Source organism: Limulus polyphemus, unplaced genomic scaffold, assembly GCF_000517525.1.
Source record: "Limulus polyphemus unplaced genomic scaffold, Limulus_polyphemus-2.1.2 Scaffold98, whole genome shotgun sequence".
NCBI lineage: Eukaryota > Metazoa > Arthropoda > Merostomata > Xiphosura > Limulidae > Limulus > Limulus polyphemus.
The window spans coordinates 299,418-312,285 of NW_013665708.1; the positions used below are offsets into that span (position 1 = coordinate 299,418).

The following is a 12,868-nucleotide window of genomic DNA, read 5'->3' on the forward strand; positions in this document are numbered from 1 at the left end:
TCGTCTATTTTTGTAAAAGTAATTTTTTTTTCTAGATATTCAAGTCTTAGTAAACTTGGACGACACAAAAGATTGCTGGTCAGTAAAGAAATTGTTAAAATTTTGAAGGCAAAGTTTTATGACTCTCGTTTTAGTTGTGTGACAGTTTTTTGAGTTTTTACATCTCCACCGCAAGTAACATTTTGAAAACTGTTAAATCTCTACCCATCATCAAATATCATTACATATAAGTACAGTGTGTGTTAAAGTTAACGCTTCTGCCACTATATTTCAAGAATATTATAAAATAATTTTAAAAGTCTATCTACAAAATAAAACAGTAGCATAAAGTATCATTCGGTTCGACAAAGATTGTTTTTCTTGCCTGACCATTCGCTATTATTTATAATTCCCTGGTCAGACATAAAAATTATTGATGTTAAATAGAGTGCAAACTTTTTTTTTCATACTGTTTGGAGTTGTACTTCACCCACAACTTTTCCATTTTATAACCCCAAACACATCCATCACTCATAACACAGGCAACATCATTTTGGTGCCCTACAATAAAGAGGCCACAATAAACCACAACTCAAGGACCCAGACATGTAAGTAGTTTGTCAGACTAGACTGTGGAGATGAAAAAAAAAAGATAAATGTACAGATTCACAAATGATATGTAAACGTAAACCTATAAAATGTATATCAACGTGAACTCGATTAAGCTAACTTTCTATGTTAAGTTCCTAATAAAAGTATTTAATTTGTAATTAAAGAAAAATATTTCTATGCTTAGTTAAGTGAAATATATCGCATCGTATTTAAGCTAGTGTAGGTTTATTCTAAACTAACTTTCGTTTAGCCTGAAAAAAGGCTTACCTCCTGAATTTGTGGCTGTATTGAAGTATGAGTAACAACATAGCGTTATATAATTACACATATAAACTAACAATAGGTTTTACTTTTACATAATAAGAAAATACTATAAAACTTTGAGCTAATATATCTGGTTAGTAGCAAGGTGGTAACAAAATTCAAGATATTCAAAAGGATATGCCTGTTGTATATGAATTCAATAAGCTAAGATACCAAGCAACAAGGGGTTAAGAATAGGATTAACGTTTCGCTACAAAAACTAGTCTTTTATCAATTTTTTCGCCTTGTAACTGAGCGAACAGTATGGGAGAATACGTACATTAGAATTATGCCTTCTAAGCTCGTGCACATCGAGACACTGACTCACATAGGTTAATCCGCTGGATACTGTGAACAGTCAAACCAATGAGAGAACAAGGTCTGACATACGTGAATGCCTAGAGAGAACATGTGAAAAATCCCAAGAACGTATTTGAACGTAGAGGGAAATGGACAATTCAAAACAAAGTCGATTTTTTCAAAGTATCATATTTTATCATGGGCGCCGAAATGAAACAGCAAAACATTAGATTTAAAAGAACTTAAAGTCAACTATACAAGTCTTATGAGCAAAACCTAATAACCTGCAATTCGAATATAAAACGCAAATTATTTTTAAAATTCGCAAAATATATCGCTAGTACAACTGCTTGCAACATTTTATTATTTAAACATCACAACTAGTAGTTAGCTCATATTAGGTAAGAAAATCCTCGCTATTAAAAGTTGAGTTCGGCAGTAATTAGTTATATCACCTCTAGTAAGTCTAGAGCTGACAAGCCGGATTCGAATCCGTATGATATCACAAAATATTCTCCATCCTTTAATCTATGGGTGCGTTATAAGAGTGAAAGTCGGTCCCTCAGAGTGGATGGTGGGTTTTAGATACTGCTGACTGGCTGCCTTCCCTCTGGTCAATAGTTAAAAATTTAGTAACGGCGGCAGATATACAAATACCATTTTTTTTAGTGTAACTAAGTACTGGTAAAAGAGTGTATTTAAAACATTTTTCGGTTAGATCAAACATCTATATGAGTTTATTTGACTTTCAAAATTTAAAGGTTGTCTTGTGGCAACATGTAGACCAAGACATTATAACTCCAGTTTCGATATGTGTCAGTAATTATTAGCACTTCTAAATAGACGATAATAAGAAAACGTCACTCAGTCCAACTTTATAGTTTGGGAGGTTTATTGCATTTATTTTAAAATTGCGCGTATTCTTTGCTTGAGTAAATAAGTTTCGGATAGAAACTGTACACTTTATAAGCTTTATAGTGCATTTTCAGAAGCCTTTTCAAGAAAAATAAATAAATAAATAGAGAACTTTGTTTGTAATTAAGCACAAAGCTACACAATGGGCTATCTGTGCTCTGCCCACCACGGGTATCGAAACCCGGATTCTAGCGTTGTAACTCCGCAGATATACCGCTATGCCACTAGGGGGCAAATAGAGAACAATTATTTTTTCCAAGTTTTTCCGAAATGCTTCCCATGTGAATTTTTAAAAATGGGTTTGGATTCTCTGGTATTAGATGGTATTTCTTTGTAAAAAAATAATAGATGTTAATAAAAAATCATAAAATTATGTTAACCTCTTTCGTCCTAAATACAACATACGCAAGAAGACCCCCTATTCAAACGCTTTTAATCAATATAGTAAATCAGTAATCCTTTATTAAAGTCAGTGATTTACCTCCAGTTTTGCAGAAACATTTTTTTTTCAATAAAATATTATTACTTAGTATTGATTATTGCTCCTAGATGGCAGCATCATTCCTCGAATACTGCCGGAGGGGAAGAATTCATTTTATCAATTTCTTAGGATACTAAATAAAGCTATGCGATAAAGATTTACTTCAATCTGTTTATGGTATTTTTACTGTTGTCATATTTATAGTGATATGTCACTAACAATGTAATATGTTATATCAGGTAAATATTATTTTAGATAGAGTTACAATTTACAAGGCATATAATTTACTAATATTGTGTTGTTGTTATTGGAATTTGTTAACGCCAAACAACGCTTTATCCATCACAGGGGATCAGACCTCGAATTTTAGCGTTGTAAGTTCGTAAACTTACTGTTAACTCACAAGTGGGCCTAATAAAGTGATATGTTGTTACATATTTAGCATCTAACTGTAAAATGTTACCAGAGTAGGCATATATTACAATCTCTTCAGGGGAAAGATACTCGTATAGCGAGATTTTTAAACAAAGGACATAGATGGTAAAAAAATGTCATCTTAACGAATGAGGATTGCTGTTTTCTTCTCTTTCTAACTTTATTATATAGTCTTAAAAGTAAACTGATAAAAATGTAGAGCATTTAAGACAGCAATAAGCTCTGAAAAAAAAAGAGAGAGAGAAACGTTCATATCCGGAAAATTAACACTGTTGGTACGAAAAAGAATCCTCCAACCCAGAAAGCCATAGTGATGAAGCTGAGCATACCAACTGACACCGTTGTCAATATTATGAAATCAATGTTTGTTTTCATGAGAACAATTACCGAAAAAGCAGAATTTACGGCAATACCTTTCGACTACACACCTGTTAACTCCCATAATACAGTTCCAGTGGACGTCTGCGTCTCTGATTTGAGCATGGTCTTGACAGCCTACATTCACACAAAGCAGACGATCTATAGGAAGTTCTGGTCTGAAATCGACTTCATCCTCCCTTCACAGAAACGTTGTTATAATGAAAATTGTGTTATCGGGCAGTAGAGTGTAATCATGGCCATCAGGTTTAGCACGTTTCGACAATTCTTCAATCAGTTATAATCTTCGTAATGAATGAAATGGTGTGGTCCATTTGTTAACATGTCAAAATGTGGACAAAAGTGTCTAGAGTTTCGAAACGTAATACTACTAAATACGCTTTGCACTTTCAGCTGTGAACACGAATAGTACGGACGATTGGAAAATATTAGCGTAAAAATCGAGCATCTAAAATACGTTTGACTGGTTGAATAAAATAATACACTCGTCTAGAGACAATATTTCTAAATAACCATTATAGAAATTCAAGTATATTGAATAGCAAACACTAATCACTAAAGATTCCCACTTTGCCCATGAAGAAAAAAGGTCTACTTTTCGAAAGCGCTCGGGTTATAGGGTTTTTATCATTTTATAACAAGACGTCTTGAACCTACGTGTTTTTCTGACGTCGCAAAACACTTTCTGTGATACCGTTAAAGAAGATAAAATTACTTTCAGTAAAAACTGTATTTTAATGTAAACCCAAAGACTGAAGAATATCGAATCTACTGAGGAAGTTGGATGGTTGAAACTAATTACTTCTAATTCAGCAAATTTGGTCAATGAAATAAAAATGTAACCAGCATAACACCAACAGTCACTGGTTAGATTAGCAGGTATTCGTTCTTCTTGTCTTATGAAATGAGAATAAATAAAATAAATTATAACTACCAATCAGTGCTCTACCAAATGAAAGTATTAACGCTTGGTTTGATTTATGGTTGTAGAGCATACAATATTGAAACTACACCCTAAACGAACGTCAACATTCAAAATAATAGTAGCACTGGCGTAGTGTCTGTAAGACGTAAGATGATTTTTGGTGAAGGTGTAAATGGACCTTTCACGGAATTGTAATATTCTTCCTTTATTAACTTGATGGTGTGTTGTTATAAATGACAATGTAAAGATGTCAAAGGAAAGGTGAGTAATTTAAAGCAATTTTGTTCTCGTTTTTGTATCAAAAATGAAACGATCGCTACTACGTCATTTGGACACTGTTTTCATTAAACTCAATAATTAAGATAGTCGCATTACATTCTGTGTATTACTCGTCAATATCTATCTATCTATACATATTATATAGATAAACAGATAGATAATCTGCGTGTATGTGTATGCCATCTATATAACTGCTTTCGTATATTAAAAACTATTATAATACGCTTTTGTCAACTTTTAGTCTTAGCTTATTAGCTTTTAACTATTATTTCATACATAAACCAAATAATTTTCCACCCCCTAACCAAACGATCACAAATGGCTGAAAATAAAATAAATGAATATTCTTCTAATTCTTCGAAATCCTTGAGGGATTAAACATACAATGTGGTGTATGAAAATATAATAGGTCTAATACTAATGTCTTACGACAAATATAATTATAAACATGCTTTACCAGATTGGAAAAGGTGTTCACGCCATAAAATGTATTAATATATTTTTTTTAGAATCGATTGTAACTTTATTGTTGTTGTTGTTTTTGATCTGTAAACTGTGTATGTTTGAATGTATGTATGAAAATATAATAGGTCTAATACTAATGTCTTACGACAAATATAATTATAAACATCCTTTGCCAGATTGGAAAATGTGTTCACACCATAAAATGTATTAATATATTTTTTTAGAATCGATTGTAACTTTATTGTTGTTGTTGTTTTTGATCTGTAAACTGTGTATGTTTGAAGAAAGTATGAAACGATTACTAAATTTCACAAACACTTTACAATATATTGTACCATTTCAAACACTGTATAATATTTTATAATTCCACTGTCGAAATTCAACACGACATGGGAATTTTGATATTTCTTCGTTGGATATAGTCTGGAAAATAGTACCTGTTGAAATAACGATACAGAAAACACGTAGAGCATGATAATTTGAGATACAAACAAACGAAAGTGTTTTGAGCTAAAAACTCTTCGATTTACGTGCCTGTGATAGTTTACTTCTAGCACGAGAATACTTCAAATATAGGCCCGGCATGGCCAGGTGGTTGAGGCACTCGACTCGCAATCTGAGGGTCGCGGGTTCGAATCCCCGTCACACCAAACAGCCGTGGGGGCGTTATAATGTTACGGTTAATCCCACTATTCGTTGGTAAAAGAGTAGCCCAAGAGTTGGCGGTGGGTGGTGATGACTAGCTGCCTTCCCTCTAGTCTTACACTGCTACATTAGGGACGGCTATCGCAGATAGCCCTCGTGTAGCTTTGCGCGAAATTCAAATACTTCAAATATATAATGGTTTATGTTTAGAAAAAGAATACTTTTTTCATAATTGTTGAATGGGCTCATTTTAATGGGCATTTATCTGGGTCTTTAATCGCTTTTGTCTCCTTTTATATTTAACGGCCGCACTCGAATATAAAGCAAAAGCTGCTTTTATGCGAAATGCGCCATAATTTAACTTTTTTTTAATTTTAGAACCATGCATATCCAAAATCAGGGGTGGTGGTATACAGTACAGATTCGCGTGTTCTTTGTGGCAAGTACTACAATCACCACGATTGATATAAAAGAGGCCATCAGCAACGAATAGCGACAGAAAATTCATCAGATTAAATTTAAAAGGCTTCGGAGTTTTTAAATAAACAACTTCTACGTATTATTTTTTATTTCTTGCCTTTAACAAGCAAATAGCTTGCATTACATGAATTACGTTGACAGACAAGGCCTAGGAAGATGTCTGATATTTGACTCAAGGCCTTAACCTTCAAATGTCACCCTCAATTTCTTCGACAGAATAGTCCTGGTTCCCGTTGAGTTAATTTGGTGGTACGTGGAAGCTTGTAGGAAGGTTCATTAACGTTTTCGGCTTCAGATAGCCGAGCTGATATATAGAAAACTCGAGAAAAAGATTGATAGCGTCGTGTGACTAGAACAACTCATCGTCGGGTTAATCTTTATCTATCCTTTCTTGGTACAGTGATAAAAAAAACTTGGCGGGCGTGGCTGGACAGGTTTCCCCGACTTCTTTTCATGATGGCGCAGTCCCAATTCCACCACATATCTATTTTATTTATTTATTGTTTTATAATTTTCACTTTAGGTTGCCATGCTTAGTTTTAAGTTAGTTTCTTTGGTAAATGGATATACAAAATTACGCCCTATAAAACTATTGGAACAATGTAAGAAGTTCTTACCGCAGGCACATAAGGACATCTATAAAGATGACGTCCATACCTGCAATAATAATAAAAATATTGAACAAAATAAGTTTAAAGTAGAATTTTTGTTTTCAATTTTCTTGGGTCTTTCAATATTAATTTTCGATCAGAACACGCTTTATATTTAGTTTCAAAAATAAAAATCTGTCCGTTAATGAGTATAGCTAATTAAACCACTTTTCTTACGTTTTTATTTATAAAGATTAGAATGCATAGTTTCATCCGTTGAACATACTGACTGAAAATTATTCAAAGAACAAAATATTAATCATCATAATAATTTAGAAACAAGAGTTAATTAACCCAGTCAACAAAAGAAGATACGTATACGTTGGAAAAAAGTTTAATTTTTTTAATATACGTATTTTTCAATGAAATATTCATATTGTGAGGACTAAGCCTATAAAACTACAATGGCTATGTAAATTGAAATATTTTATAAGGTATTACTAATGCATAAAGCCTAACCTGATCTATATTTCATGGAATATCAAATCTTTTGGTGCTCGTCATATAAATATTGACATAGTGACAAATTACAAAGTGCAAATAAATATCAGATAGTCTTTTACAAACTGTGTTGAATTTATTTGTACGAAGAAGCTGCAGTTAAAGCTGTCGATCTATGATGAAATTTAAATTTTAAGTATAGGTCTTATATGTAAGCTGTTTCAAGCTTTGTACAGTTAATATATGCTTCCATAATATCTGCAATTCGTCGACAGATGGCACCACTAAAACGGAAAGTTACTGTGAATGATTTTTTTTCATCTATATACTGTTTTTATTTCTATACGACTTTATTCTGACGCAATTTTGGGGGGGTCTTTTTTTTCTGAGTTATTTGTTATAATTTCCGGTTACGAAGCATCTATTTGTCAGATATGTTAATTCTGAAGACACTTCCCGGTGAACAGAATTATTAAAAATATCTTGCCATTGTTCCATTTGAAAGGTACACCTCTGGTCATTGTTTTATATTCTCTGTTTTATTATCAGTCAGGTAACTAAATATGTGAAAGGTATTATTTCCTCACTACATAATGACAATCTGCAGTTTGCAGTGAAAATGTCCGCAATTTGCTAAACAAGGTCTTTAGCTATTTGTGTTATCTTGAATTTCTAAGTTTAGTAATTTGTTATCAATCTTACAGAACTTAGTAAGCTAAGCGAGATGCATGAATTAACAAAAGACATTATAATAAAATATTTATTTCATAATAAAAAGATATAGAATTAAAGAGAGAAGAGAAATGATAAAAATACTTTCAGATTTTTTATTATGAAATTAGACAACTAGAGGACTGAAAGTTTTGTAACAGTTATTTACACGAGAAAGGATATTCGTGTTTGATCCCAATAAATGTAATGTTATTACTGTATTATGTAATCGTGTGCTTTTACGCCACTGGTGAGAGATAAACTACGTAACAAATCTTATTAACTTGGTAAATTTACTTGACATACATATACAATCTTAGGATTATCGCGAAATAACAAGAGTGTACATACTATACAACGTAAAGATCATGTTAAAAGTTTACTATGTTTCTCAAAGAATAAAACAAATAGAATAAACGAAATCCTCAACGCCGAGACCCGGGATCGAACCAGGGACCTTTAGATCTTCAGTCTAACGCTCTCCCAACTGAGCTATCTCGGCTTCGATGAATTGTTAAGTAGTTTTTTAAAAAGAAATATTTATCGAAAATACTATTGTCGATATTTCTTTTTTTTTTGTTATTGTTGTTGTTGTTTTGTTTTCAATATTTCCATGTAATGTCATGTTTATCATTGTAGTTAAAATTGTAGTCAGGCTTGTTTCTCACGGCAGATTTTCCTGGTTGCTATTCATATTTTTTTATGCTTTCAAACATACAGAGAATAAAGGTTGCTAATGCTCTAAATACTAATTTATTTTTAATCAAAATCTAATTATGTTATTTTTGTTGTTTTTTTCACTATAAAAATATTTTTCAGTTAATTAACGACAATATTTTAGAAGCCTGAAACTAAACTAATCGACAATAGATGGCGATACAAATCATTTTTATATTTGACTTGCAATACGTTAGTTGTCGAAACTGATCTTAAATTAAAGAAAAATATTTGTGAGATTATTCAAGAGGTAAAATCCTCTTAACTGTATAATAAATAATCTGTAAATAAAGAACGTGATTGATATAAAGCTCTCTTTCTAGATAAATTTATACATATATAGATATCGTTTCTGAAAGTAAAAATAAAAAAGATAAGTCAATCCATTACATATTTTCGTTTGTTAAAGGATTTAATGTACAGCATATGTTAAGTCTTTAGTTTCAGCTAGGTTAGCCTATTTCTATCTTTTTTTTTTATAAGCAATAATAGAAACAAAAACATGCACCGCAATATACAGGCTGAAATCGTAATTTATTTTAAATTAAAAAGATTTATTCACGATCCGGACTTTTATCAGTAAGATCATCCGCCAATTATCAGTTGGCATAGAAAAAAAACTGGTTTAGATCTACCATGCTATAAGTAATTTCATCCACTATCCCTGTAATTGTTTTCTAAAGGACACATAAATAAAACTGGCGGACATCAATACAAGTGAATTTATTAAACCAAAGCTAATAATCTGATTATGACAATAAAGTGTTAGCTGATTTTGGGCAAACATTTGAGCTTTTGGAATCATTTCTCTTCACAGATTGAATATCCATGAATTAAACTAAGAACCGATAAAAATATTTTAATTGCTGTGGTTATGGAGTGGAAAGAACCAGTAGCATTGTGACGAAAATTCTTTCAAAAGCGAAAAGGCCACACCAAAAAATAAATAAAAAAATTTAGAAGGATCTCGTTAAGGGTGAAAATCTTCTTTGCAGGAAGAATAATTATATTGAAAGTGGAAAAATCTTGTAAAATATTTTTAAAAATTATGTAGAAAAGCTAATAGATCTTCAATTAGCATCAATGTAACTTCCCATTTGTCAGTTTTTGTCTTCTTATTTAAAAGCAGTTTTCAAAGTATTAACTCGTTCTTCAACTCTATACCGTGCTAAATATTTTGTGCGTTACAAACTATCAATCAGTAGAGTACTCTTCGCCATAGTGTTTTAGTATTACCCTCCAGTCCGCGGACTTACAACACTAGAAACATAGTGGGCAGAGTACAGATATAGCTTTGTGTTTTCCTGTAAACTTTCAGTATTTTCATCAAGTTCTTCAACTTTTAATATCTTATATTTATGTACTCTGCCATCTTTTTTAAAATAGTTTAATAAAATCTATTTTAAACCTTGATTCTTTCATACTTTGATTTATATAATTCTTTACTTGTTTTTAGTTTTACCGAGTTCATTATAATTAAAAATCCTTGCGGACAAAATTATAGATTCACTTGTTTTATTAACCACTAATTCTTAATTTAGTGTGAGCATGTCCAGTTATTAATGTTCTTGGGCCAGGCATGTCCTGATAGTTAACATGCATGGGATGTTAATCGTAAGATTCATGGTTCGCGACCCGTTGCTGTAAAAATCTCACTCTACAATTTTGGGACGAAGGATGCGCCATAAGAGTTAAGAACAAAGCATATTATTTGATCAGATAAGAGTAGCCTAAGAATGGGCGGTAGATGGCATTACCCTCGTCTTCAGTTTACAATTAAAGATGGTTATGTACAAAATTTTGAAATATACAAATATTAATCTAACGCCAGAATTTACAAAAACCCCACTTTCTTTCTAGTATCTAACACTCAAATAATTCCTTTCAACAGACTCTCGATTATTGAGTCAGGTTGTTTGATTTCTGTCTAACGTTTTCAGTCTTAATACAAGCCCACGCAACAACCTTAATAATATGTACATACCCGTTCAAAATAGGGAGAAGATACAGAGACCCCGTGGAGGGGGGCGATGACATAGAGGGATTAAATTGAACCTATCGAGACCAGTAACGGTGGACATCACCCAAAGATTATCCACTCCAAATTTGGTAACAGTCGGTCCAGTATCAGTTATAAGTGAACACATACACAAGGTTAAGCCATGGTTGAAACTGCCTCATCAGTCTCCTTTGTTCTTTCAGGTATCGTGTAATTACATTTCTTTATGCTTGGGATTAATGTCTTCCTAGAAGACGAATCCCTAATAAACAGGTCCTATGCCTGAGGGAATTGCATGATCGATAAGATTGCACTTGCACCTGTCAGTAGTCAGGGTGCATTATTTAAACATGAAGCTTCGCCTCAACATGGGGTTGCTGTTACCAATTAAAACTTTAATTTCTTCACGTTTGTCGTGTGACATTCCTGTTCTGTGAGCCATAAGTGCATACCACGCTACTGCTGGGAATGGTATGACTGCTTGTATTTTTACAGGTATTAGGCTAGCGTAATATTGTCTCTTCTTCCGTCAAATTTTGTTGTTAAATGTGCACTACTGCAAACACATGAATGCTTGTAATATGCCTCTCCCTCCCCCTGGTGGCTCATTAGTAAGTCTGAGGAGTTACAACGTTAAAAATCAAATTTCGATACCGGCGGTTTAACAACAAACAAACGGATTCTAATATGGCTATGTTCACGTTTTGTGTTTTCCTTGTGAGAATCCTAAAGCAAACGACTTGTGTTTTACATTTTTTGTAGATAATGATTTACTTCATTTAAATTTATTGTTACTTTTATTAAATCTTATCTCTTAAGGTGACCGAACCTCGTGAGATATTATTCGGATAACGGCCGAAATGTTATTGACAATGAGGACACCCATTTGCTGAATCAGTGCGTTTTGATCACTATAGGTTTCAGAATTCCGTTGTGTTAACTTATGTAACTCAGTACTTCTTGTCAGTCTGTTCTATAAAGCTTGCTGTACTAACTTATAAGTTACTGTGTGGTTTTGATCTGCAGTATCGGAAATAATTATGGAAATAGTGAATAGAATGGGTATATCACGGGAATGCCTTCTCTGTATTGTATGAAAATCAACTGCACTAGAGTACAGTCACATGTTGATATGATCCACCGTAATTGGCTGCCATTCAACCAATCCAAAAATAATAAATTGATATTCTATCACTGATTTCGTAAATAAGTTAAGTCACACACACATTGATCTATATTATATGGTACAGTAACACATCAATAAAATGGGGAATAAATATTTCTCACTAGCATTGGGTAGTAAAAACTAAGTAAATAACTAAGACTCTTATTCAAGTTGACTAACATGAAAAACACACGTTGAATGTTTGATAATTTCTGTGTTCTATGCCGCATACTCACAGTATCCATCCTGCTTACTGGAACCACTGTGTGTCTCCCTATTTTTCTACGAGATGGCGCAGCATCGCTAGTATAGTACGAAATTGTTGCATTTGTTTTTTGTTTTTTTTTCATAAGCAAGAAAAAGTTTCGAATTTTTGTTCATCGTTCATTGGCCATAATAGAAACTAGTTATATATTTCTTCACCAGACTGCACATTCATAGTTCATTAACTTTTTGGTCGTTATCATTTCTTTTCAGACACATTGTACTTCTATATTCAGAGTAAAATACACAAAAAACGACGTTTTTTTGGCACAATGTAAAGTGCAATCTTTATTATTAGTTACAGCTGTAACTAATGATAAGGATTTCACCTTTCATTGTGCCAAAACACTTCGGTTTCATGCCTTAACTTTAGTCTTCCTTTATCGTATTAGCAACACTGTTTATTTACAGGCACCAATTCCTGTTACTATAGCTTCCATGAGTTCGTTTTTTTATTTCAAGGCAATGCCACATTTGGATACCTGCTATGTTCACCGCGAGGAACTGAATCTTGGATTTTAGCGTTGTGAGTTTTTAAACTGTCCAACTTCTAAGATACACGTTTAATTTTGTGAAAATATAAACATAGCAGAAGGTGGATCATCTGCTTCAAGAATGCGTGTATTACGTTTCGATGGTGCAAAATATAATATTGTTGCGTCATCGAGTCACATGACTACTGTGACGCAACGTTTCTAGAACTATCATGTACTTTGGCGAATGC

The 12,868-nt window shown here is 32.8% G+C and overlaps 1 non-coding gene across 1 annotated transcript; it reads right to left on the bottom strand.

Moving 5' to 3' along the window:
- Positions 1–8,428: 8,428 nt before the first annotated feature.
- Positions 8,429–8,501, bottom strand: Trnaf-gaa. The gene has a single exon. It is a non-coding gene; the product is annotated as a tRNA-Phe (tRNA).
- Between the last annotated feature and the right edge of the window lie 4,367 nt (positions 8,502–12,868).